At 40.8% G+C, this 12,128-nt stretch overlaps 1 long non-coding RNA gene across 1 annotated transcript; it reads right to left on the reverse strand.

Moving 5' to 3' along the window:
- Window positions 1–2,370: 2,370 nt before the first annotated feature.
- Window positions 2,371–3,683, reverse strand: LOC110880662. Its single transcript, XR_004870503.1, has 3 exons — window positions 3,604–3,683; window positions 3,016–3,083; window positions 2,371–2,441 (listed from the first exon to the last, which is right to left on the reverse strand). It is a non-coding gene; the product is annotated as an uncharacterized LOC110880662 (long non-coding RNA).
- Between the last annotated feature and the right edge of the window lie 8,445 nt (window positions 3,684–12,128).

Raw genomic sequence — 12,128 nt, forward strand, 5'->3', positions numbered from 1 at the left:
AATGTCAGACGGGCACGGGGCCGTGTTCAGCGAACACGGGGCCGTGTCCAGCGTTCTGTTCAGCCTATAAATAGAGGAGCTTGGTTTCATTCTCTCTCATCCCTTGGCACACCACCTCTCTCACACTTCATCCACCACCCATCACCACCATAACACCATCATCCACCACCATCATCCATTGTCCATCGTAGAGTGTGTGAGTCGTCTCGGGATCCAAGATTGATCGTAAGAGTTCTTGACAATCAAGGCCATGTTTGCCTAAGTCTCTTACATCACTTGGTGAAGACAAGTGTTTAGTATAATACTTTTTATTTTTAATCTTTTGCACTTTTTATTTGGTTTTGTATTAATGACTTTAATAACTAGTTACTTATGTTGAAGGTGATCTTTCCTTATCGTTTGTCCGTGGTGTCTTGGCATTATTTTACTGTCTATATAAAATAAAAGATTTTCACCATTCATATCTCCACGGTCTATATGGAGGTATGTTGGCTACCTGGTCGGGGGTTAAGGGAACGGTTTGGTAAGGGTCTTGCCCTTGTTCAGCGTTTAGAGGTCCTGCTTGGGACCTGGGTCAAATTTAGTAGGATCTCCTTCAATGCCCATAGGTATTGGATGGCGGGGATCCAAACTCTTTGACCCCCTCATAAGCTAACTACTATTAATACTATAACCCGGCTATTTAGGACTGTATCCCTGCTGACTCAGACTACTTAGCCGAGGGTAACGTCACCGCCAAAAGCGGGGCCTACCATAATTTGCATTAATAACTTAATTCATTATCTTTCAATAATCCGACCCTTTAGGATTGTATCCTTGCTGACTCAAACTACTGGGTTGAGGGTAACGTCACCTTCAAAAGAGGGGCCTACTACAATAACTAAGATAATCTCTTAAACAAGTGCAAAAGTGCGAAAATAATCAAAGGTTATACTAATACACGTGTCGGATCCAAGTGATTCATCTTGTCTATCTGTTTTTATTTTATTTTTATTTTTCAGCATTTAGTTAGTTTTTATTTTTCTTAGTTTAAAACATTTTTCTAACTTTTTGATTTGATTAGACGTTGAGGATAAACCGGTATTAAAAGCTCTTGTGTCCTTGGACGACCTCGGTATCTTACCAACACTATACTACGTCCACGATGGGTGCACTTGCCCATATGTGTGCTTAGTGTTAGTAAATATCGTGTTTTATAAATTTAAAACTTGGCTAAAAGTGTAAAAAGGGCTTAAATATATAATTAAAAACATATATACACTAACACGCATCAATCATCTCTTTCTTAAAGGCGCAGAAATGTTTACGAAAGGGACATACTGCCATTCTGGCACTTGTCACTGATGCATCAGCAAAGGAAAAGAAGCTGGAGGATATACCAGTTGTGCGTGATTTTCCTCAAGTGTTATCCCACCAATCTTTTGCTTGATTTCTTAGTTGACCCGTACCATAGGCCACATAGTCATTTACATCACAATGGGTTCTCTCGAATACCCCTTCGATATCACTTAGCCATCTTTGGCACACTATTGGGTCAACCTCCCCATTGTATACCGGTGGTTTGCAAGCCATGAATTCCTTGTATGAGCAAGGTTTTCTCCCTCCATGTTTTTCCTTTTCAAGTTTTGAGTTGTCTTCTAATTTCTTGATTCTATCTTCTACCATTGATAGAACTGTGTTTTGAATTCTATCAATGAAGCCTGCCAGACTGTTTTCGATTGCCTTTCCAACCTCTTCGGCAATCGCCTCCCTGACTTGTTCGGTGACTCTTGGCACCGCATCATCGTTACCTTTATCAGCCATCTTCGTTTCTGAAATGTTTACACAAGTTGTCAAAACATTCCATTTATAACACATGCTGTTCTTGTTTGATTCTATCAAGTTCATAACTTGATTTAGTCATTCTTGCTGTTGATTCAATCAAGTTCACAACTTGATTTGATCGTTCTTGCTGTTGATTCAATCAAGTTCACAACTTGACTTGATTGTTCTTGCTGTTAATTCAATCAAGTTCACGACTTGACTTGATTGTTCTTGCTGTTAATTGAGCTTACTTGCTCATTTCATGCATGTGAGTTCATTTCTCATTCTTTACATAACATAAAGTTTATTAACTGAAATTAGTTCTTACCGGATGGTCGATCAAGCTTGAACCGAACACTTATTGACAACCGAGGCTCTGATTACCAACTTGTTACACCCTTATTTTTATACTAGGATTTAATATCTATTTTATACCAAAAGCCATTAAATTTTACATAAGTTTCAAAACTTTACTAGTTAGCCTACTAAGAACAAAAGTAGAACATAATATTGTTGTTTAAGACCTTGATTACAACAAAAGAAACACTGTTTAACAAGTTTAACATAGCGGAAGCTTCGAAATGGAGTGTTCGGTTCATTCATCTTGTCGCTTGATCGCATCCTTGACTTCTAATCACCTAAGAATCAACAATTAGATCGTTAGCTCATGATATTTAAGCATGATAAGGTTTAAAGACTAAACTCCCCATTAAAAGAATAGGAAAAATAAAAGTGTTCCAGGCTCCACCGTAATTTACGGTACCACCGTAAATTACGGTGAGTGCTGGAAATTTCTGGTTGCACCGTAACACAGGAGAGAACCTCCGTAAATCAAAACCCTCTACCGTAAATTACGGTGACACCGTAATTTACGGTAGCACCTGGGAATTCATGGTTTTGTTTGGTTTGAGCATTTCAACCAAAATTTCAACTTTCGGATTTCAACATCCTGCATTATCAATGTAGTAAAGGTCTAATGTTTCTAGTACACCATACAATAGCCACTACATACATCAATTATCATGTTCGGAATATAGATCTTGTTTACTTGATTGTTTGACCCGTTTGGCTTGCCTACGGAATTTCCTTCCTTCATGGCAACTACCAACGAGCTAAAATTCGTCATTCATGCTAATATTCAATTTAACTAGAAACTTGATAAACAACTACAACGATCTAAATTTACATAATGTAACGAGGCATGTTACATACCTTTCAAAGCGAGCCCTTCAAACGAGCGTCCACACCGGTTTGTCCACTAGATGCCCCGGCTTCTTTTCCTAAAGAGTTCAAGCACTTTATGTTTAGAACTCCATGTCTTACTCACATAACGCACATTCGTGATACTTCGTATTTATGCGTTTAAACTTTACAATTCAGTTTTTTTTTTTTAAACCTTCTTTGAGGCATTTCATCGAACATTATGGAGGCAGAATTTCTATTTCATTTGTTTTCATGTTTATAAGTTGCTAATTAGCCAACTTAACTTCAATTAAGCTATCACATATCATGTAAACATCACCTCTTTCCTGAAACTATCTTCTAAGGTCAATTTTTACTAGATTAACCTCTAAGAACCCTAGAAATCATCATCACCTTGTAAAACCCACAACCCACCTTCAAGGTGTTCATGGAGTTTTCTGAATTTAGTCATGATTTCACACGTAATTGGTTGAATTTAACTTCTAAACACCAAGTTGATTCTAAATTAACCAAATAACATTCATGCATCAACAATTTTCCAGGTTTCATAACATCATGAGAAATTCAAACAAGAAATTAACACAAGTTTTTACATACCTTAGAATCCTTTCGTGATGAGGATCACTAATCTATGTTTAGATTTCGTTTTAGAGCAGATTTGGGCTTTCAATTTGAGGTTTATGAGAGTTTAGGGTTTTGGAATGGGGTGTCGCCCCCTTCTTCTGCTCTGATCGACCAACACTCCAAAATTTGGAGTGTTTGGTTACTAATGGTAATTAGATTTTAGTTTTTGACAATTTCAGCCCCTCAACTTTGTTCCACCCTTTATTTGATGGGTTTTAACCTTTATGAGTTATTTCTAGTCTATCAACTAACTAGGTTAAAGGTTCCTAGTTAGTAAATTCCCGTTTATTAATAATTTATAGCTTTAACATAAAGTTTTATATTTTTGGGGTGTTACAAGTCCACCCCCCTTAAAAAGGGTTTCGTCCCCGAAACCGAATTACATACCAAATAATGTAGGGTGGAGTCGTCGCATTTCTTCCTCGGACTCCCATGTAGTGTCTGACCCTTTTCTGTGCTCCCATTTGACTTTGACTTGACTTATTATCTTGTTCCTCAAACTTTTCTCCTTACGATCTAAAATCGCAATTGGTTTTACCGCATAGTTGAGGCTGTTATCCACCTCGATGTCATCGTAGTGGACACGAGAAGTTTCGTCGGCCAAACATTTTCGAAGATGTGATACGTGGAATGTGCTATGAATCCCACTCAACTCTTCAGGCAATTCAAGTCGATAAGCCACTTTACCGACCCGTTCAGTGATTCTAAATGGCCCAATAAATCTCGGGCTTAACTTCCCCCTTTTTCTGAATCTGATGATACCCTTCCATGGGGAAACCTTTAGCATGACCATATCGCCAACCTGAAACTCAATTGGCCTTTTTCTTTTATCTGCATATGCTTTTTGCCGGTCTTGAGCCGCTTTCAAGTGTGCCCGAACTATATCAATTTTAGCGTTTGTAGCTCGGATTATATCGGTTGGCGCTAGCCCCCGCGGACCCACTTCTCCCCAACAAACCGGGGTCCGACACTTTCTGCCATATAATAGCTCATACGGGGCCATTTTAATGCTCGCGTGATAGCTATTGTTATATGCGAATTCGACCAAAGGTAAATGAACATCCCAACTACCCCCAAAGTCGATAATGCAAGCCCGTAGCATATCACCCAATGTCTGTATCGTTCTTTCGCTCTGCCCATCCGTTTGTGGATGGTAAGCAGTGCTAAGGAACAATTTAGTTCCCATCTGTTCTTGGAATTCACGCCAGAATTTTGAAGTAAACCGAGTATCTCTGTCTGACACAATGGATATCGGTACTCCATGTCTTGCTATGATCTCGTTGGTGTAAACCTCCGACATTTTCTCCGAAGTATAAGTCTCACGAATGGGAATAAAGTGAGCGCTTTTGGTTAACCTATCCACTACTACCCAAATAGCATCAAAACCACGACTTGTTTTAGGCAATTTGGTCAATAGGTCCATCGTAATTTGCTCCCATTTCCAAACCGGAATTTCTAACGGTTGAAGTTTACCATATGGTTTTTGGTGTTCAGCCTTGACTTGTAGGCACGTCAAACACTTCTCCACGTACTTCACCGTATCCCGCTTCATTCCGGGCCACCAATAGTTTTGCCTCAAGTCGTGATACATCTTGGTCGCTCCCGGGTGAATGGAATAACGGGATTTATGAGCTTCATCGAGTAGAAGCTTTTTAACCCCACATGTGTTAGGGACCCAGATTCTATTAAAGCGAGCCTTCAGGCCGTGACTGCCCACCTCTAGGTCCTTAACTTGGCCGATAATTCTTTCCTTTTTCCAGTTTTCTGTCTTTACAGCTTCATCTTGTGCTTCTCGAATTTGTTCAAGCAAGCTCGAAGTCACAACCAGTTGCATTGATCGTACCCGTATTGGGGTATAATCCGATTTACGGCTCAGCGCATCGGCCACTACATTAGCCTTTCCCGGGTGATATCGTATTTCACAGTCGTAATCCTTCACCGTTTCTAGCCACCTCCTTTGTCGCATATTCAACTCCTTCTGATCGAAGAAGTATTTCAAACTCTTGTGGTCTGTGAATATGGTGCACTTTACTCCGTACAAGTAGTGCCTCCATATTTTTAATGCAAACACTACCGCCGCCAACTCGAGGTCGTGCGTAGGATATTTCTGTTCGTGTACCTTTAATTGCCTCGAGGCATAGGCTATAACCTTGCCCCGTTGCATCAATACACATCCGAGTCCCGATAGTGAAGCATCCGAATAAACCTCCATGTCTTCAACCCCGTCCGGTAGTGTTAGTACCGGAGCTTGAGTTAACTTTTCTTTTAACGTTTGAAACGCTTTCTCTTGTTCAACACCCCAGATGAATCTTTCTGTCTTTCGGGTCAGCTTGGTTAGTGGCGACGCGATCTTGGAAAAGTCTTGAATAAATCTCCTATAGTATCCCGCAAGTCCCAAAAAGCTTCTAATTTCAGAAGGGTTCTTTGGGGAATTCCATTTTGACACCGCCTCAATCTTTGACGGATCCACCAGTACTCCGTCAGCACTTATAATGTGGCCAAGAAATTGTACCTCTCGTAACCAAAAGGCACATTTAGAGAATTTTGCGTATAGCTTCTCTCGTCTAAGGGCCTCTAACACTTCTTGTAGGTGATGTGCGTGTTCAGCTTCACTTTTCGAATATACCAATATGTCATCGATAAACACGATGACCGACTTATCCAGCATCGGTTTGCAAACCCGGTTCATGAGGTCCATGAAAGCCGCGGGCGCGTTTGTTAGTCCGAATGACATCACAAGGAATTCGTAATGTCCGTATCTCGTGCGGAAAGCCGTCTTCGGCACATCTTCTTCTTTGACCCTTAATTGGTGATACCCCGATCTAAGGTCAATTTTGGAAAACCAATTCGCACCTTGTAGTTGGTCGAATAAATCGTCTATTCTCGGGAGCGGGTATCGATTCTTTACCGTGAGTTTGTTTAACTCCCGGTAATCGATACACATGCGCATACTCCCGTCTTTCTTTCTCACGAACAATACCGGTGCGCCCCAGGGAGACACACTCGGCCTTATGAATCCCTTGTCAAGCAGGTCTTGGATTTGGGACATCAATTCTTGCAATTCTGACGGCGCAAGTCGATACGGGGCTTTTGCTACGGGTTTCGCGCCCGGAATCAATTCGATCCCGAACTCTACTTCCCGTTCGGGCGGTATTCCCGGCAAATCTTCCGGAAAAACATCTTCATAATCTCGTACTACCGGTACATCTCCAATCTTTCGTGATTCTTTTTCGGGTTCATTTGCGTATATCATAAATGCTTTGCATCCTTGCTTCATTAGCTTGTGAGCTTTCAACATTGAGCATACAATGGGATTGCCTCCTTTTTCACCATAGATGGTGACGTGTTTCCCGCTCGGAGATGTCAGTTTTATCTCTTTACGGAAACACACGACTTTTGCGTGGTGTCGAGATAGCCAATCCATCCCAACGACGACTTGAAATTCTCCCATTGACATCGGGATTAGATTTATCAAATATTCTTCATCGTCAATGCTCAGTTTGCAATTTTCACATACATCGCAAACAATAAAACTTTTATTATTACCTATCTCTACTTCTAAGGGCACAGGTAATTTAGTTAGAATAAATGAAGGATGTCGAATAAATCCATATGAAACAAAGGATTTATTCGCACCCGTATCAAATAACACACGTGCAGGAATCGAGTTTACAGTAAATATACCTGAGACCACGTCAGGTTCAATCTTTGCTTCAGCGGCTGTTAGTTGAAAAGACCTCGCCTTTGCTTTGGGGGCTTCACCTTTCTGTTCCTGCCCACCCTTATTTTCAACCAACTCCGGGCACTCTGCTTTCTTATGACCCGTTCGGTAACAATTGTAACAAACCGTTACCTTCTCCGGGCATGATAAGGCTATATGTCCCGTTTTCTTGCATATAGGACAAGGCTTATCCTTGTAATGACATTCGCCTTTATGGCCCTTCCCGCAAATTTTGCAACCCGGTGACCCGCCTTTCGTATCAGACTTCTTTGAGCTCTCACTTGTTCGTGCCTTTTTGGTAGGGCTGGGATTTACATCAGGTGCCCTCCGTTCACCCCTTTCGATACTCTTTTTCAGCTCTATTTCCCTTTCCCGAGCAGCATTTATAACCTCGGTAAGGGTCTCGTATTTGGAAGGGGTGATAAACTCTCTATACTCGGCACTCAACATGTTATGATAATAATATATCCTTTGTTCTTCGTTTGTTACAAGATCATCACAAAACTTCATTTTATCCATAAACGTTGCCGTGATCTTGTCTATGGTCTCGTTTTTGTGCCTGAGCTGCATGAATTCTTGCTTGATTTTATTCATAACCGCTTTGGGGCTATGATGCTTCAGAAATGGCGTCTTGAATTCATCCCAAGTCATGATCTTAACAGCCTCAGCACCGATCTCTCTCTTCTTGTTATCCCACCAATCTTTTGCTTGATTTCTTAGTTGACCCGTACCATAGGCCACATAGTCATTTACATCACAATGGGTTCTCTCGAATACCCCTTCGATATCACTTAGCCATCTTTGGCACACTATTGGGTCAACCTCCCCATTGTATACCGGTGGTTTGCAAGCCATGAATTCCTTGTATGAGCAAGGTTTTCTCCCTCCATGTTTTTCCTTTTCAAGTTTTGAGTTGTCTTCTAATTTCTTGATTCTATCTTCTACCATTGATAGAACTGTGTTTTGAATTCTATCAATGAAGCCTGCCAGACTGTTTTCGATTGCCTTTCCAACCTCTTCGGCAATCGCCTCCCTGACTTGTTCGGTGACTCTTGGCACCGCATCATCGTTACCTTTATCAGCCATCTTCGTTTCTGAAATGTTTACACAAGTTGTCAAAACATTCCATTTATAACACATGCTGTTCTTGTTTGATTCTATCAAGTTCATAACTTGATTTAGTCATTCTTGCTGTTGATTCAATCAAGTTCACAACTTGATTTGATCGTTCTTGCTGTTGATTCAATCAAGTTCACAACTTGACTTGATTGTTCTTGCTGTTAATTCAATCAAGTTCACGACTTGACTTGATTGTTCTTGCTGTTAATTGAGCTTACTTGCTCATTTCATGCATGTGAGTTCATTTCTCATTCTTTACATAACATAAAGTTTATTAACTGAAATTAGTTCTTACCGGATGGTCGATCAAGCTTGAACCGAACACTTATTGACAACCGAGGCTCTGATTACCAACTTGTTACACCCTTATTTTTATACTAGGATTTAATATCTATTTTATACCAAAAGCCATTAAATTTTACATAAGTTTCAAAACTTTACTAGTTAGCCTACTAAGAACAAAAGTAGAACATAATATTGTTGTTTAAGACCTTGATTACAACAAAAGAAACACTGTTTAACAAGTTTAACATAGCGGAAGCTTCGAAATGGAGTGTTCGGTTCATTCATCTTGTCGCTTGATCGCATCCTTGACTTCTAATCACCTAAGAATCAACAATTAGATCGTTAGCTCATGATATTTAAGCATGATAAGGTTTAAAGACTAAACTCCCCATTAAAAGAATAGGAAAAATAAAAGTGTTCCAGGCTCCACCGTAATTTACGGTACCACCGTAAATTACGGTGAGTGCTGGAAATTTCTGGTTGCACCGTAACACAGGAGAGAACCTCCGTAAATCAAAACCCTCTACCGTAAATTACGGTGACACCGTAATTTACGGTAGCACCTGGGAATTCATGGTTTTGTTTGGTTTGAGCATTTCAACCAAAATTTCAACTTTCGGATTTCAACATCCTGCATTATCAATGTAGTAAAGGTCTAATGTTTCTAGTACACCATACAATAGCCACTACATACATCAATTATCATGTTCGGAATATAGATCTTGTTTACTTGATTGTTTGACCCGTTTGGCTTGCCTACGGAATTTCCTTCCTTCATGGCAACTACCAACGAGCTAAAATTCGTCATTCATGCTAATATTCAATTTAACTAGAAACTTGATAAACAACTACAACGATCTAAATTTACATAATGTAACGAGGCATGTTACATACCTTTCAAAGCGAGCCCTTCAAACGAGCGTCCACACCGGTTTGTCCACTAGATGCCCCGGCTTCTTTTCCTAAAGAGTTCAAGCACTTTATGTTTAGAACTCCATGTCTTACTCACATAACGCACATTCGTGATACTTCGTATTTATGCGTTTAAACTTTACAATTCAGTTTTTTTTTTTAAAACCTTCTTTGAGGCATTTCATCGAACATTATGGAGGCAGAATTTCTATTTCATTTGTTTTCATGTTTATAAGTTGCTAATTAGCCAACTTAACTTCAATTAAGCTATCACATATCATGTAAACATCACCTCTTTCCTGAAACTATCTTCTAAGGTCAATTTTTACTAGATTAACCTCTAAGAACCCTAGAAATCATCATCACCTTGTAAAACCCACAACCCACCTTCAAGGTGTTCATGGAGTTTTCTGAATTTAGTCATGATTTCACACGTAATTGGTTGAATTTAACTTCTAAACACCAAGTTGATTCTAAATTAACCAAATAACATTCATGCATCAACAATTTTCCAGGTTTCATAACATCATGAGAAATTCAAACAAGAAATTAACACAAGTTTTTACATACCTTAGAATCCTTTCGTGATGAGGATCACTAATCTATGTTTAGATTTCGTTTTAGAGCAGATTTGGGCTTTCAATTTGAGGTTTATGAGAGTTTAGGGTTTTGGAATGGGGTGTCGCCCCCTTCTTCTGCTCTGATCGACCAACACTCCAAAATTTGGAGTGTTTGGTTACTAATGGTAATTAGATTTTAGTTTTTGACAATTTCAGCCCCTCAACTTTGTTCCACCCTTTATTTGATGGGTTTTAACCTTTATGAGTTATTTCTAGTCTATCAACTAACTAGGTTAAAGGTTCCTAGTTAGTAAATTCCCGTTTATTAATAATTTATAGCTTTAACATAAAGTTTTATATTTTTGGGGTGTTACAGTTTATTGTGACGCATCGATACAGGGGCTTGGTTGTGTATTGATGCAGTGGGATAAAGTTATTGCCTACGCTTCGCGGCAACTCAAGGTTCATGAACGGAACTACACGACGCACGATCTAGAGCTGGGAGCTGTTGTTTTCGCGCTTAAGATATGGCGACACTACCTGTACGGTACCAGGTGCACGATTTACACCGATCACAGGAGTCTCGAGCATATTCTTAAGCAAAAGGATTTGAATATGCGTCAACGGAGATGGGTTGAACTTCTAAACGACTATGAATGCGCCATCAAGTATCATCCAGGCAAGGCCAATGTTGTGGCTGATGCCCTCAGTCGGAAAGAAACTCTACCTAAGCGCGTGCGAGCGCTACAGCTTACTATTCAGTCCAGTCTTCCTGCACAGATACGAGCTGCTCAGTTAGAAGCACTGAAACCCGAAAACGTCAAAGCTGAAGCCTTACGCGGCTCAAGGCAACGCATGGAACAAAAGGAAGACGGCGCCTACTATGTAACGGGGCGTATTTGGGTCCCACTATATGGCGGTTTACGCGAACTTGTAATGGACGAAGCTCACAAGTCTCGCTATTCGGTACATCCAGGGTCGGATAAAATGTACCACGACATCAGCACTACTTACTGGTGGCCTAGTATGAAGGCTCACATCGCTACGTACGTTGGAAAATGCTTAACCTGTGCGAGAGTCAAGGTTGAATATCAGAAACCATCTGGTCTACTTCAGCAGCCTAAGATACCGCAATGGAAATGGGAAGAAATTTCCATGGATTTTGTTACAGGCCTACCTAGATCTCAGCGTGGGAACGATACAATATGGGTCATAGTTGATCGACTCACCAAGTCTGCACACTTCCTGCCAATCAAGGAAACGGACAAGTTCTCCACTCTCGCAGACGTCTATCTTAAAGAAGTTGTTTCGAGGCACGGAGTGCCCACCTCTATTATTTCGGATCGCGATGCACGATTCACGTCAGAGCTATGGCAAGCAATGCATAAATCTTTCGGCTCACGATTAGACATGAGCACAGCATATCATCCTCAGACGGATGGGCAGTCTGAGCGAACTATCCAAACTCTAGAAGACATGCTTCGAGCGTGTGTCATTGATTTCGGCAACGGCTGGGAAAAGCACCTCCCTTTAGTGGAGTTTTCATACAATAACAGTTACCACACCAGCATTCAAGCCGCTCCATTTGAGGCATTGTACGGACGTAAATGCCGGTCACCTCTCTGTTGGGCAGAGGTGGGGGATAGTCAAATTACGGGTCCAGAGATTGTAGTGGACGCCACAGAAAAGATTGCACAGATACGACAACGCATGGCGGCAGCACGCGACCGTCAGAAAGCCTACGCGGACAAGCGTAGAAAGCCATTGGAATTTGAGGTCGGGGACCGGGTTTTATTGAAAGTTTCACCCTGGAAGGGTGTGGTTCGATTTGGTAAACGAGGCAAACTGAATCCGCGGTACGTCGGACCATTCGAAATCTTAGAAAAGATTGGCAAAGTAGC

Source organism: Helianthus annuus, chromosome 10 (assembly GCF_002127325.2).
Source record: "Helianthus annuus cultivar XRQ/B chromosome 10, HanXRQr2.0-SUNRISE, whole genome shotgun sequence".
NCBI lineage: Eukaryota > Viridiplantae > Streptophyta > Magnoliopsida > Asterales > Asteraceae > Helianthus > Helianthus annuus.